At 34.8% G+C, this 17,186-nt stretch overlaps 1 protein-coding gene across 2 annotated transcripts in view; it reads left to right on the forward strand.

Annotated features, from left to right (window-relative positions):
- The window catches only part of robo1 (roundabout guidance receptor 1), a 280,396-nt gene that overhangs the window by 110,587 nt on the left and 152,623 nt on the right, over positions 1-17,186 (forward strand). The gene's annotated exons all lie outside the window — the stretch shown is intronic.

Consider the following 17,186-nt stretch of genomic DNA (forward strand, 5'->3'; position numbering starts at 1 on the left):
GTCGCCTAATTATTTTGGTGTCAAATGGAATAAAGAAAATTAGAACACCAATTCGAACTGGAAACTTTTACAAACCTCAGAATCTTCTAACACTTCATGAAGTTCTAATGAGACTTTCTTTTGAAAATTGCTAACATTGAAGCTGTTGGATTTAAGAAAGTTTAGAAAAGAACCATCCGCCTAATTGAAGACTCAGTCATAATAAGCAACCTTGATAATCTGAATATCAGAAGATACTCATGAGAAATTGCTGTTCTAATCAATTGTTCCATATATTTGATTACTTGGAATTTTATATACTCAGTTATCCAGTTGATTGTGTTATTGATAAATATATAATTGAGAGTTAATATATATTTGGAAAACTTTCTTCACTTTCTGTCTCTTCATCAAAATATAGAAAATGAGAACGAAAGAACAAAAAATTTAATATATTGATATAAATTAAAAACATATCATCATCAAATAATAATTTTCGATTATGAACTTTGAATTTAAACAAATTATGTATAGGCACGCTACACAAGGTAGTATATGACAAGAGTATTGATATAAAATTCAACTTACCCGAAACATTTTCAATCTCCAGATAGACTTTCACCTTCAAACAAACGAGAAGAAAATAGTTTTCTTTTCAAGAACCATTCAAGTTTCAACATGCAAATCTGTCACAATGATTTTAGTATTTTTAACATAAGTATTAAATTATGATCTCTAAAAAAATGTCTGTAATTGCTTTTATATATGCCTCAAAATGTTACCGTTTATAAATACTAGAGATCCTAAAATTAGATTTCATTATTGAAGTCGGCATTTGAATTGCAAACCCATCATTATAACTCAATCAAATCAAATTGAAAAATCGATAATATTTGTTCTCTTTTCATGCCTCAGTACTTTGTTTGATAGTATATTGCGTCATCTCCAGCAAAATTCAGTACATAGCAAAATCAATTGTTAAACCTGATAACAATCAGTGCTCCTTTCATTCTACAGAAACAATTGTGTCTGTTGCAAATTTCAATACAACCGGTAGGAATTTTTGTAGTCCAGAAAGTTTAGACAATCAGTAAATAAGAATGGAAAGTATTTTGTTTTTTAGATTGATTTCAAAATCAATGTATTCGTGTATATAAAGGGTTCCATTTGAAGAATTGTTGTCTAAATAAATTTTGGTATGTTCAAAAATTCCTCGCACTTCAGGAAAACTTTATTTAGCTTCTCACTTCTATGTAAATAAAGTAAGAGCATCTTCTGAAAAGTTGTTGTACATTAAAATGTACATGCTTTCATTTAACCAATAAGAAACTTCTTTCGTAGTGTTTTACTTCACGGAAAGTAGTGTGATTAATTTTTTGCGAAAAATAAATTAAAGGTCATTAAAAATTAAAAATTCTTTTCAAATTCATATTCAGCATCTCCAAATAATTATTTGCAAAACATGTTGAAAAATTCCACATATTGAAGTTGTAAACTACAAATTTGAAACTGATACCTTATTTTTCTCCCGATTGATGGTGGAGAAAAAACTTTAATACAAAAATAAAATTCATTTTTCATTGATGTACGCGTTACCTTCATTAAATTTTATTAAAAAACATTCGAACACATGATTTATAATTTTTACGCATTTTTTATAACTCTTTAGAGAATGGACTTTTCTTATATGAATAATTTTGTAACAGGCGGCTCAAAATTGCTCCAGCCAGGAGCAATTTTACACATAATACACAAAATGTATGCTGCATAATTGCAGGAGCATAATACACAAAATTTATGTTGATTTTTCACATAATAAAATCGTGAGAATTTATGAGCGTTTGTAAACTCTTATATTGGAAAAGTTTATCAACTCTCCAAATCTGTTCGTATGAAAAACAGGACACATTTATATAAATTGTATATTGTCAGGGCTCAAACCGACAAACTTAACGCTAACAGGAATATCTGCGTTTTACGTGATATACGATGATATTGACCGATATTTGGTAAAACACCATAACGTGTTCAAAGTATATTCATAAATTTTGTTGTGTTTTTTATATGAATTTTAGACGAGCTTTGTATAAGTTTTTGCATGAATATGCTGTACCATTACAAAATACCCACAAACGCTCTCCAGAATACCAGGGTGGTCCAAGAATTACCCGGCCTGACCTAGAAATGGCGGTAATTGGTTGAAAAATTTCAGGGCATCAGAAAGTACACAATCTACAAAGCATGTGTTTCAAGTTTGAAGACACTGCGTTGTTTAGTATTTGTTTGGCAGCCATCAATAGTGATCTGGATTCTACTTTGGGTGAGTCTGCTCCCTCGTTTACAACACTAAAATATTGGGTAGCAGGCCGTATGAGCAGCAGGTTTTAACAAGGCCGTACGAGCTGCCAAGACGAGCATCGCAGTGGTCGACTAAATGAGGTGACAACTCTAGAAACGCTGGAGAAAGTTCACCAAACTGTTCTGAATGATCGTCGACTGGAAGTGCGCAAGCTAGCAGACTTAGTAGGCATTTCAAAAAGTGCGATACATCTTCTATTATCAGAAAATTTAGACATGAGAAAGCTATGTGCAAGATGGGTGCAGCGTTTGCTCACGCTCGAGCAAAAATAGTGTCGTGAAGATGCTTCAATTGAGTGTTTAGCGGAGTTTCACAGCAACAAAGCAGAATTTTTGCGTGGTTTCATAATTGTGGAGGAAACATGGGTCCATCACCAAGACAAGAAAACAATCAAAACAGTGAAGTCAAAAGGGAGAACCAAAGAAGACGAAGACCGTTTCATGATCATGACATCGGTTTTTTGGGATGCGCGTGGGATAATTTTCATTGACTGATAAAATATCAACGGCGAGTATTATGCGAACATATTGCAACGTTTGAGTGTAGAAGTCAAGCAAAAACGGCCGCATTTGACTAAGAAAAAAGTGTTGTTTCATCTAGACAATGCATCAGCTCACAAATCCATTATCACAATGACCAAAATTAACGAATTAAAGTTTGAGTTGCCACCTCATGCACCCTATTCGCCAGATTTAGCCCTCTCGGATTATTTTCTGTTCCAATACTTGAGAAAATGGTTCAGTGGTCAAAGATTTTCCAACGATGAAGAAGTGATGTCGCTGGGAAGAGAGATTATGTCGAAAAATAAATAGAATTTTTCGAAATTTTTGTGTTTCCTGTGTTGGGCCGGGTACCTTCTTCTGGGATCACCCTCTTATTGATATTGGACTCTATCGTATCGATGTAGTGGGTTTTCTTTTCATTTCAATATCCTTCCATATAAAATCTGTCGGCAACAAACAGTCTTCTGAACTCATGTACTAAGCACATAGGTTTAACTTTGATATTAGTTAAGAAAACAGGCACCTACACGCTTTTATCAAACAATATAAATTCAAATCGTTATAGCTATCGTAGTCACAATACATTACCATTCCTAATCAATATATCTCATTCCGTCTGTCGCATGATTGATTAAAGCGGTTTCCCTCCAAACAAAATCTCATAAAATAAAAAGATTCTATGGGAGCAAATTGAATGATCCCTAAAGATAAGGTTCCCTATAGATCAGTTGTAATTTATGGTCCATAAACAAAAATATGGCGTAATTTCGATCCATGTCGCTGGAATTTCTTGTCGTTATCGCTTGTGGTGTGAGATATTTCACTTTTGACGATTCAATTAACGATTGGGAGTGTTGCAATAGGGCCGGTTCTGCAAGATTTGGGCCCGGGGGCTGGGATTTCTCCAAATCACTATAGAACGTTGTTATGTGGTGGAAAATAATCGACGCTTTGAAGCCTCTGGAGACACCCTACATTTTGTTTTATGAGAGAGGATATTGACAGATCAAGATCTTCAAATGATGTGGTGCTGCAGGTTTTTCCGGGTTTTTCTGCAACTGAAAAAGCAAATGCACCACTGGGGTGCCAATTAATTTTTGTTGTTTCATAATTTCATGATTTGCCTTTCTTCTTTATTCCGAACTTATTTGTGATCAAGTTATATTTTCCAATTTTCAAGGAAGCATCCAATAATAATAGAAATGACTACTCATCAAGTGTTGGCAATTAAGTAGTTATAATACAAGAATTTTTCATTTCTAGAACTTAAAAAAAGGAATGAATGTTTTTTCAGTAAGATTTATTGACAATCTGAATTAGCTCTTTCCGAACAAATATGATTAAGCAATGTTGAAATTTTTAGGAATTCCTTTTGAATAAATTATAATCAGTATATCTGATAATTTAATAAAAACCATAAGAGAAGTAATAAAAGCAAGATCAGTTTCGAAGAATAACAATAAGATACAGATTAGTTTTTGATCTGTTATCGATATTGTTTTTTTTTAATTTCAACCTGTGCATGATATAATGAAATAACTGACTCGTATTGAAAAAAGTAATACTTTTAGGGTAAGTGTGTCTAATCAAAACATGACATAAAAAATTCACAAAAAAGATTTTTGAAAGAGAAACTTTGTATTTTTGGTTTTCTACAATTATTTTTTGAACCACTGAGTTCAAAAACAAAATTTAGTACTTGAAAAAGCTAGTATTGTACGAATATTTTTCGAGAGAATGAAAAAAAAACAAGTATAATTGAAATAATAGCTAATAGTAGATAAAAAATATTATATTTGATCATGTTGAAGTTGTCGAATGACTAATTGAAAAGTATCAATTATTTCACCGTTTCTTGTTGAGTGAGTAGACAAAATCATCCATTACTCAAACCTTCTTACCAATAGCACTTTGCTAGATTCATAACAAACTACCTCATGGCCAATCATAGAGCAAAATTATAACTTGCGATTATTTATAATCGCAGGTAAGTCTTGAAGATATGTTCTCAAAATTAAACCTTATCATTGAATTGACCATTCGTTTAAAAATATATAATTCCTAGATATTTTCAATTACTCATTTGTTTTTCCACAGTGTGGTAAATTTCTAGGTGGACTATTAATATATTTTCGTAGATTCGTTCAGATTTTTCAGTAAACGTCCGTGTTTCCGTTAACCAACTGTCGCACCCCTATGAACGAGAACCCTCAGAAGTCGAAACTTGTGCGAGCTAAGGATTAACGAGGTCTTACCTTTTAACGTGCGATTCCTAACATTTCCAACATTCCCAACATATATTAACATTCCTAACATTGTAAATAGTTTATAAAATTCATAATAGTAAAATACTTTTGGGTCATGAAAAGATTCCTGAAAACCCGCCCTGGTTGCTGATAGTATTAATCGACCATACTTCACATTGAGGAATAAGTTGAATTTATTGCTTCAACACCAACAATGTATGTATTTGTGTTGATTTTGTCCTAATTGCGATTAATTTTCTCGTTCTTGCTTTCCAACACCTGCAGATGAAAACAGCATTCTCCCGCTGTAATTGGATGAAATGAAATGAATGACGCCAATTTATCGCTATTGACGAAAAAATCCGATCCGCTTTTCTTAATTAAGTTTTCGTGCCGACGTGCTGTCGTCCCATCTCAGATGCAATTGACAGACGTATTATTTTGCGACACTAATAAACAGGATGCGTTTAAGTTTTCTCTTCTTTTTTGATGATGTGTAGTTGCAGTTATTGAATGCAATACTCGCAGCTCGTTGAAAAACGTGACATATAAATAGTCCAATCATTGAGGGTAATATAAAACGATACTTACTGTGTAGCACCGATTTGCACAAAAATTTTATTCCAAGTTCTCATTAACCTCTACTCCATAGTAGACCTTGTATCTGGGGTTGTTTTTATAATGTTTTTATCATAAGTCCGGTAATAGGTAGACTAACTAACTTTGAGCAACTTTTGTTCAATACATGTTTTTCTGAAAGTTGATAGTTTTCGACTTATTCGAAAGTGAGAGTGTCAATTTTTCAATCAACATATCGAAGTTTTCTAGCAATTTTTCGCGAAAAACTCAAAAATTTGATATTTTGTGGAGAATTAATTGAAAGTAAAAACTTAGCTTACACAAAATTTAAAAAATGGTGGGCCTGTAGTAAATAAGCTTGGTTCTTATTAGTCAAACGCCAAAATTTCAAGTTTCAATGAAAAGCAACCAAAAAACAATGCATTTTTCGGGAGAAATTTCAAAGAGCTTCAAAGAACCTTTAGTGTTTTTGAAAAATTTCCCAGCCTGAAATTAATCTGGAAATCTATTATTTTCGGCGACAAAAAATGTGACAATCACCCCTTATTTACACCCCAATTGAAAATAATCGTTACCACAATACAATTCTCTTCATTCATGTACTTATAATATCCTTAGAAGTTTGACTGATTCATAGTACTCAGTTTCAAATGAATTCGAGCTTGAAGTAGAAATAGCATTTTTATAATTTTGCAAAAAATTGTATTTTCTTCTAAATAACTCAAAAACTACTATTGATACGTATATTGTAACATTGACGGATAGTTTGTAGAAAAAGCAATTTTTGCAAGATTACAAAAATGCTATTTTCACTTCAAGCACTTTTTTTTAAAAACTAATTTTCGTAAACAGGTCAAACTTCAACAAGTTATTACCCCGTTTGTATTGGTTCGCTAGACATCATTAGTCCACCATTCTTTTTGTTTTTCAAAAGCGATATTTTCACTAGAAATTATTTTGTTGATGGAATACCTACTTACTGAGTGTTTCGCGAAAAACTGCCTGAAAGTGAGGATTTATTGGTTCAAAAATTCACACATTCATTCAGAAAAAACTCAAAAAGTATTAACTTTAAGGAAATATAGAATAGAAGTTGTTTATATTTGGTCAATCCATGGCATATTCATGAATTCAGGCAATTTTTTTTTCTAATTTTTATTAATAGTTATTTAGTCAATTATAAATTTTGAGCTATTGAGTTGTAATATAATATAGCTATAATATTCGGGATATCTTGCTCATATGATTTAACATCTTTTTCGAAATTTTGACAAAACTTTTTCAGTGTTTCACTTTTCCTTGTATAAAGAACGAAAAACAATATTTCTATATTACTCCAAAGGATGGGATTATGCGGACATCTTTGTCATTTCCGTTCGATTCGATTCAATTCAATTTATAGAAAAGTAGTTTATATTATCTATAAATTTTTATTTTTCGAAAGAGTTTTTATCGATATTTCTAAATTCTTTCTTATTTTTCTTTAGAAATTTCGAATTCTTCGTGTAGATATCAATAAAAAACAGACAATGAATTAAAATATCTTTGCAGAACTCTTTGAAAAAGAACGACTCTCTTTCTGAAAATCCTTATGAGAAAAGTTTTCTATGTGCTTACTGAAACATACGAGTACTTACCATGATATATCACATAGACTGAAAAGTCCTAGGCATAAGAAAGAAAATGTGGTTTTTTGGTTCAAAATTGGCTTTATTCGTCAACGTAGTCAAGAGCCGTACAATCATTCCAGTGCCGCTCTAACATTTCAATACCATTTTTGTGGAACGATTTATCTTTTGCCTCGGTATAGACGTCAGTTTCAGCCATATACCCTTGATTCGAGCGAAATTTATTACCAGTAAGCTTTTTTGAGGTTTGCAAAGAGCCAATAGTCTCTGGGAGCCAAATCTGGCGAATACGGTGGATGTGGAAGAAATTCGTATAGTTTTACCACTGATTTGATTGACTTGTGGCACGATACGTTGTCTTGATGAAACATTTTTTTTTACTTTTCCTTATGCGGTCGTTCATCAAATGATCATGTATTATAAAGCCAACACGTTCTTTTGACATCTTTACAATGTCAGCTAACTCACATAACTTCACTTATCGATCATTCAAAACGATCTTGTTTTCGTGGATTTTTTGTTTTCTCATGTTACTGCCTCATTTGGACGTCCACTGCATTCTGCATCATCGGTGTCTCTACGAACACGTCTGAAGTCTGCAAACCAACGTTCCATTGTTGTTTCTGACCGAAACTTTTCAGGCTTTGTAGTATAAGTTCGAAAATAGTGTCAAATTCAGTGGTTGAAAATGTATTTTCTCTTTATTTTTGAATGGTAGATTTCGCCACTAAAAAATCATTTGTTTAAGACTATTTTAGACCAATTCACACATATCCATAATTTATTCATTTATCTATTCATTCATTTATTTCATCATGTTTTGTACAGAATACATTTATGATAAGTCAAATGGTATATAGTTTTCAGTAAAATACAAAATAATAGTGTCAGATAAGTAGATGTGTGCGTAAGAAAATATCGTATATATAAAATATATAAAGATAAAAATATAATATGTAGATAAAATGCATAACGATAAAAGCTAAAAAATGGTAACAATGTATTATATGGAATGTCTAGTAGAAACTGCATGAGGTTAATCTGGAAGAATATCGAACGCTCGTCGAAGAGTAAAGATAAATAATTTTAATTCATTTTTGGTAAGAAACTACATACTTATCAATAAGAAATTGCTTACCCTAAGTACTCTTTCACCAAACAAAAATTGAAATTTACTAAGAATTGTTTCATTTATCTTTCAAAAGGGATGAGATCGAGATTTCTCCATTTACGTGGTAGCTTATTGTACAGATGCAAGTTCAGGGAATTGCGTTGTGAGATTGCAAGTTTATATCTGGTGTTCCCCATAAAAAATGACTATCATGAAAGGTTTCAAACCCCAAAACAAACAAATTTCCTAAAAAAATAAGCAATCAAGTTCCAGTTTCTACCAGTTAGTGTGAATTAAATAGATAACCCAAACATATACACAAACTTTTCAAGGAACCGTCTTCAATTTATTCCAAAAGATACAGACATTTACTACCCAAGAAGTGTATAATTGATGGCCCCGTAACAGGAAAATGTCACTATATATTCCCGGTGTGTGGTATTCAAATTTGAATAGATAAATAACAAAGCTGGTTAATTCGGATCCGGAAACTAGTCAGGACATCCATCGAGTCTCGTAAAGTGACAAATTATCGTAGTATCATCTCAATTGAGATACTGTATTAACTGGCCTGTTTCAGACGCATCAGATTTCAAAACTTGCATCTGATTAAGGGCTATCATTAGTCATCATCTACAATGCATTTACCTGCTGTGGGTAGAGTACCTTATGGAGATCGGATAAGAAATCCAATTTTATCACTTGGGCAGGTGCAGCTTCAAACTTTTTGAGAAATAGTTTTTGTAACTGACTGCCTACTCATTTTAAGTAACTTAAATTTTTCTGATTCAGAAATTTATTCATCTGATTCATAAATTTATCTAGGTGTTGCAACAAGTGTTGTGAATTATTTGATAATTTGAAGATGATTGGTTGATGGATGATTACTTTTCTTGAAATTCAACCACACTAAAATACAGCTGCCGGTGAGAAGCCCCTTCCCCAAGATGTGCAGTAGATGTGTAGAAATCTGTCATTAGTCTGTTAGATTATTCGAGCTGTAAACATCCAAATTCAGGGCCGTATTTAGTTAGTGATGGAGTTTAATATTTTTTTGTCATACACCAACCCAAACTTTACGCAGATACGATTTCTCCCACCGGTCATGACTCAGTCCGGCAGCTGTATGATAGGTAGGATTAGATTTTTTGGCGTGTAATGAATCTACACCATCATTGTCTCTTGAGAAACAGTGCTTCAATTCTGAAGTGGAGAAGTTATTTTCATAAAATTTCATACCAAAATGTGACTTTTTTGTTTATAATATAGTTATCAAATTGGATTTGTGTTTTCATTCTGAATGGATACCTCAACCTGCAGCCACTGTAAAGGCGCATCTATGTAAGCCCCATAACGTAACACCACACATATTATGTTCATTGCTAGGTGACACTCGTCACAATTTATTATCATGCATAACGTTACAATCCTTTGACGGCTCAAACCGATAAATAACGGTTCAGTATGTAATGGTTACACGTGTCAAAATGGGCGGATAGTATGCAAAACTATTCCGATTCCACTAGCCTCACATGTTCGCAGTTTCTTTACGATTCGATTGTTACAAATAGATACGCACCATAACAGAAATCTATCTCGACTAGCCGTAACGTACATGTTTGCGGTTACCTTACGGGTCATCTGTTAAAAATTGAGAGGCCCTTTGAAAACCGACAAATGGTTGTCTTCTCTAGCATGTTAACAGGTCCGTTATGAATAAATTGTTAGAAATAGGTGAGCATTTTAGTATGTTCGCGGTTATGGTATGGGTCATTCGTTAAGAATGGATAATCGTCTTCAAACTGACAATGGTGGTTCGTCTTCTAACGCTGTGTCAAGGCGGTTACAGATACCGTGCAACACTACTCTCGTCTCCATAAGCTGTAACCCGACATTTTCACGGTTACTTCATTTGTTACAAACGGATAATTGAATGAAATTAACATATCGATCTTCATATCATGTTCATAATGAAAATGAAAATGTTTTCCACCCTATAAACACTTAAACAAATCACAGTATTTAATTTTGATGAAACTCATAACCAGACAGAGTTAGCAACTAGACCTCTGGGCCAATTGGGTAAACAAGTGCAACAAATCATTTCATTTTTCTTTGCGATGTTATGATTGTATAGGCAGATAAAGGCAGGCGATTTTTGTTCTTATCTTCACTTTAACACGTCTAGTTTAAAAAGTGACCTTCCGCGTCTCGTTTTTTTTGTAACCATAGCTGTTCTCAATGCTTATTTAAAATTCGTAACATATGAATCGCTGCTCCTGTTTTACAATCATATGTCACTCGTTTAGAGTAGTGTGTAATTTGGTCAAACTACCATTAATCTGACAGTGGACCTAAATTAATGGAAAAACTCTTGAAACAAGAAAAAAATCGTAGCTGTTCCTAGATCCTTCAGTAAAATAAAATCATAAACTAGATAATCGAAATCAGCGCTGGCACCACTGTGGGACGCTATCTAGTATAACACATAAGTTCACTCTTGTTCTTTCACAATAAACATGTTTTTGGCATTCAAGAGAGTTCGATGGCGATATGATGCCAAGATAGTTTGTCGGTTATTTGCCAGTGGCATACGGCCACAGCGTGACAATAATTCTCTGAAATATTTATATGAATATATGAATATATATCGAATATAAGACAGTTATCCAAACGTAACCTTTTCAATAATTAATTTTTTCAGGTTACGATGTCCGGCTATTAGATAACGAGACTGCATATCTATAGAGGGCGCTCTAAAGGGGTGGGAAAAAAACGAATAGTTCGTTGGGTATCTAGAAATCTTCTCTATTCACGTACCAAAACACGTTTCCGTCACTATTTAGCGGTTTAAAACGAACGTGTTTTTTCTCGTGCCGAAAACCATGTGTGACGAAAAGCAGGAGCAACGTATCAATCTCAAATTTCTCGTTGAATTGAAAAAACTACGTCTGAGTGCTATAAATTGTTGCAAGAGACCTATGGGGACAGTTCTCTATCTCGTGCGCGTGTTTTTGAGCGGTGTAAGCGCTTCAGTGAGGGCCGATAAAGCAAGGATGTCCAAATCAAAATTCAAGGCAATGATCGTTTTTTTTTTCGACATTAACGACTTACGACGTACTACAAGTACAACTGTTTCCGAAGATAAAGTCTGCTTTGAAAGGGACCCGATATAAGTCGAAGCGGTAAGGCAAAAAAACGGCAGAACTTCTGAAGGCCTTCACCAAAGAAGACCTCCAGTACTGCTTCGATCAATGGAAAAAAGTATGGGGAGTATGTGGCATGGAAAGGGAGTATATTGAAGGGGCGTAGAATGATTGTAGAATGTAGAATAACTTTTATAATAAAACCCTTTTTCGTAACCAGTGTCGTTATTTAATATCTGGACCTCGTATTTATAGAGGTGCATTCAAACTAACTGATATATAAAGGAAGGTTATTTGTCTTCTTGGAATTATATGCAATCATAAAGAACGTTTCCACTCCCAAATTACCGAAAACCATCCTTCAGAAAACGAAGAGGCCGCTTTAGGCCCCAAAGTTTTTTTTTGTTTTTTCATCGTCATGGTTGATTTGCCTATCCAGAACGAATGTTCCCGTTAGAGAGAATTGTAGCTGCGGGGTGCAAGCCATTAAAAATCAGAGCGTGCTCCAAGATTTAATCGTCGTGAACGCTGCAGAGGTACACCAATAAACAACGGCATTGTCTTACTATCTTATTTATAATATAAATCAGTGAGTTACAATAATGTTGTTGTCTAGCGACGGGAACATACGCTGCGGCAATTAATTATTCCATGTGCGGTTACCGGTAGTACATGACAATGGAATGCAGCAGAAGAATAACAAACACATCACCGGGACCGGGCAGTTGAGGTTTTGCTGAGTCAGTAGGCCGTGATTCGGATTCGAGCTGCATTAAATAAGACCAAATTATTCATAGTTTCAATCATAGCTTTATTATCATTATAATATTGAGGATTTACGGAGAAAAACATTATGCTGTCTGTATATAATCCAGTTTCCAAATTTTACATAATTTCAGTTCGCCTTCATCAAAAATTACAGTAGTCTGCACCAAAAAAGCTGTCTGAATGTTTTCAACTGATTATTTATGTGTTGAGTAGGGAGGGTGAGTGTAGGACGGCACTTAGGCCACCTATGACCCATTATACATCCTCCCGAGGAATTGTCCTCCTAGGTCATCGTCCATCCTCTCCGTTCCAGGAAGGTGGATAGGTCACCAAGAGACCCAGGATCACCCTGGGTCGCCCCAAAACTACATCCTTTGATTCCATTCCATCTCTTTAGGGATTGAGCATGAGTGTCACGTTTGGCTAGTTCCGCAATTGTCGAAGTCATCATGCCGTAGGTGTCAACTGATCATTCTGCAAAACGCAATATTGTATTATAAAAAAGGGTTCCTGCGTTAACTTGAAGTCATAAATAAATGCTTCTAAAGGAGCCTTGAAGCAGTTCTTCTTCAGAATGACGGTTTCTATACCTCCATTCCTGTCGGTCATTTCGTACACCTTAAGGAAACCTACAAGAAACTGGATTTTTTTTGCAAATTAAATTATAAGGACCCCGGTTGGCAAGTGTTCGTTGATTTCAAAATTTTAGGCATGTTGCTCAGACAACTATCTGGGCTTACCAAATTCCCTTACTTTTTGTGTATGTGGAATAGTAGATACCCAGCAAATTACTTGACCAAAAAGTGTTGGCCTCCACTGGAGTTCAACGTCCTGCATGAAACTTTGGTGCCTCCTAATAAAGTTCCTCTGCCGCCGCATCACATAAAGCTGGGATTGATGGAGCAATTTGTAAAGTCACTTACAAGGGATGGAAATTGCTTCGAATACTCATTATCAAAGTTGCCAGGCCTTTCAGAGGCAAAGTTGAAGGAAGGTGTTTTCGTTGGACCAGATATAAGACGGCTCATGGCTGATCCAAAATTCATCACAAAGAGAAAGGTGGATTGCCTCAAAGAGATTATAGAGAATATTTTTGGGTAATTAAAAAGTTTGAAAGTACATATTCTTCATTTAACCTCGACTACTTTCCAGAAAATTCAGGAACATGAAGAACGATTTCACCATGATATTAAGGAGATGGAAACAAGATAACTGGGAAGATGGAGCGTCTCAGTGATGGCGGACTACTGTTGAACGCTTCAGAGAGATCTTCCAGATGCTTCCTACAAACGAAAATGTACCAAAAGAAGTCTCACTGGGAAAAAATGTGTTGAGTGCTTATTACTGAATGTTTTAAAAAAAAAAGAGTTTTGTTACGCAATTATATACATATAAAAAAATTGTTTAGTCTTTTATCTTTTATTTTAAGATGATAACTTGTTCAACATGGATACCTGCATTGTCAGAAAAATGCCGTTCTATGACAAAATGAAAGTAATTTCGGATTCAGCACACCCAAAAACTTAAAATTACCCCCAAAAAAATTGAACAGCTCTGAATATTTTTTTGCGGTTTTGTGTTATGATTGAGTTTAATTTAATTTAATTCGTAATTTCACAAAGAGTAATTCATGATTTGATCCAATTTATGTAGCAAATAGTTCAATACCATTAAGTTGAACAAAAATGAGGTATTCGTTTTTCGCAAATACCTTAAAAACTATTGCAGCTATTCAAATTAAAAAAAAAAGATCCTTCGAGAGCAGAAAAATTATTAAAAATATATTAGAGTGTCCTGAACTGCAGTACCAATATTTATAATTCCAATTGAGAAGTGAGAATACATGTAAAAAAACAGGGGTTTAAGAAAAAAAATTCAGCCCATTCATTCATGAACAATCAAAAATACTGAAAAATGAAAAAATAAATGAATCAATGAAAAATGTTTTTTTTTTTAATTTTTCAATTGTTTTGTTTTCTCAATGATAAAAGCTGAACCAATATAATTTTTTCAAATTTTTCATTGTCACTGTTTGAAAAATTTATAAAAAATGCATTGTTCATGGGATAATTGATTTTTTTTGAGAATCCATTAATCGCAATTTGAATCAATGCACTTTTTCCAAAGTAACACACGTCGATAAATTCCGTCAGCATGAAAATTGTGTGCTCGGATTTCGAAGAAGTCGACGAAAGCTGTTTCTGTCTGGTCCTGATTGGCAAAGGTTCTACCGGTGAGAAATTTATCGAAGTGCTTGAACAGACGGTAGTCGATTAGGAGAGGTATCAAGGGTATGGTGGATGTGGAAGAAATTCAATGCTCAATTCGTTTAATTTTCGAACGGTGAAACGTGCAGACAGGCGTTGTCGTGGAGCAGTATAGGACCTCTTCTATTGACCAGTGCTGGCTGCTGCTGACGCAATTTTCGGTGCATTTCGTCGATTTCCTCACTATGGGAATTTGCTGAGATGGTTTGGCCCGGTTCTAGAAGGTTATAGTGAATCACACCAGCCGCTGGCCAACATACAGTAACGATGTTTTTTTGTGGGTTCTTGCTTTTGGGAAGTGCCTAGGTAACTCATCGGTGTCCTGTCTTGAACGTCTCCTGATATCGTCGAAGATCCACTTTTCATCGCACTTGACGATCCCATCCAAAACATGATCGTTTTGGTTACGCAAAAGCAAAGAAGAACAGACATTGAAACGATCTTCAAATCGTAGGGCACCTACTTTTGGAACCTTTTGACCTTTCCAATACGATTCAAACCATCAAAAATCGCATGGGTTAGGTTAGGCTAGGTCCAAAGTGAGTGGGTCTATTCAACACTCCGTCGCAACCCGCAAGGGTTTATTGTGGCTCACACCTATTCACACTCGACCCAATAAACCCAGCTTCTTAACAAAGCCGAATAGTGTGTATGGTGAGTGGTCTTTCAGGTCAGAGGGTGAGAGTACGGCTCTGCCGAACTCTAAAAACCTGATTCGGTCCCCAGCGGGGCAGGCACAAAGTATGTGCTCTGCTGTTCCATCATTTTCCAATCAGAGGCGTCACACACTATCTTCCGACAGTCCGAGTCTCTGCATATGATGATTCAAATGACAGTGACCTGTAGGAAGGCCTGTTAGACATCGTGTTCACCTCTACTGTTTGGTATCAAGCTTCGGTATTCTGCCCTAGAAGTCCATAAATATTCTTGCCATCGAGGTGTTCAATCTTTGTTTGACAAAGCCTAAAGTGATGCCAATGACAGGTTCTGGTCCGATGAAGCTGCTTGCAGCACCCTCCTTTGCGTATGAGTTAACAGCCTCATTGCCTCTTCCAGGCCAGTATGGCCAGGACCAGACCGCATGGTTGCTGACACTCAGTTCTTTCGCCATCCCTCGCACCATTTTGTGATGGGTCAGTCTCCACCAAAGTATTACAATTCTCGTTTTGTATCATTGTAGGTCTAGCATTTCCGAGCTCATCTTCGAGCCTAAAATCTCCGAGAAAAAATTTCGCTAACCAATGTCGAACAATGCGTTCATCAACGCTTTCATTGCCAGGTGCCTGGTTAATTTTTTGGGCTGTTTTGGCAGCGCTTGGAACTTGAAATGGCAGTCATCTTGCTCACTACAATTTTGAAATTGTTTCCTCTTGAATCCTTCATTCGATATCTATATAGTCCACAATATTCTGGAGTACGCCATATTGGGTTCAGAGTGTCACGATTGGCAACTTTGTTGCAAAATTAATAAAACCGTACCATAATTTGTATAAATACTACTTTTCAAAGTAACCCTTTTGACAAAATACAAAAGCAACCCCTCCCACCTGATTCCAGTGAATAACTAAATTGGCATTGATATTCAATTAAAATTTCCTGTATCATCAGCGAATGCAGCTATTAGAGCTTTTTTCAGTGCAATTATACTGCGCAAACATTTTCGATAATTAAAACAGTGTGCTGCAAGTTATGCGTTTCAAAAGTGATTCGTTACATGAAATCGAAACGACAAAATGGTAATTCGCAAACGAATCAATAAGCGAATCCAGCCATGGATACTAGATTAAAATTTATCTGCAGGGCCTGTCATAATTTTTAATCGGTCGTAGTTGTAGTTTATGTTTTAATTTTGTCCATTCCGTGGATATCGGGACGTGATGGATATTTTTGCGAATGGTTATCGTCAATGTCTGCATGTGCCAACAGAAGTAAATGTTTTTTTTTGATATCGAATGGTTTGACATTTCGATATGGGGGTATATGGGAACTTTGATTTGGAATGCAGATTTGTTGCAATGGATATTTCATGTTGTTGAGGCAGAAGTTGAAAGCATTTTGAAAGAAAAATAATCTGTGGTAGTTGATTATTTTCTGTTGACAATAGGCAATGCGAATTAAGAAATGTTTGATTACCAACCTAATTTGAACTGGTCGTAATAGTATAATTATTTCTAATGTATTTTCTTCAAACACAACTGTATGACTAAATGTCGTAACAGACAGGTTATGGTTGCTATTTGTAATATAACATTTTGTATTTTCATTTTGGAAACTGTCTACCTGATTTGCAAAGAACATAATATTTTTGGAACTCCGCAACATATAAACTACATAACCCGGCAAGTAGCAGAAAATAAAATACATCTTCCTGTTCTAGAAACAAGTCAGACAATATATCCTTTAATTTATGAAAGAAAAAAGCTTTATAATCACATACCTTAAGGAAGGAGAAAAGCTATAAAAAGTTCAGAAATCTTGTTAAAGATGCCCTTGCAACAAAAGCCTACTACAATCTTGATGAATATTACAATTGAACTTTGCTATGATTTAATATATATGTGTTTTTTTTGTTATTGTTTATTTTGACAAATCATCTTCTT

This window comes from Leptinotarsa decemlineata, unplaced genomic scaffold (genome assembly GCF_025532065.1).
Source record: "Leptinotarsa decemlineata unplaced genomic scaffold, Ldec_3_MD MMD2_tig00000133_RagTag_RagTag, whole genome shotgun sequence".
Classification (NCBI taxonomy): domain Eukaryota; kingdom Metazoa; phylum Arthropoda; class Insecta; order Coleoptera; family Chrysomelidae; genus Leptinotarsa; species Leptinotarsa decemlineata.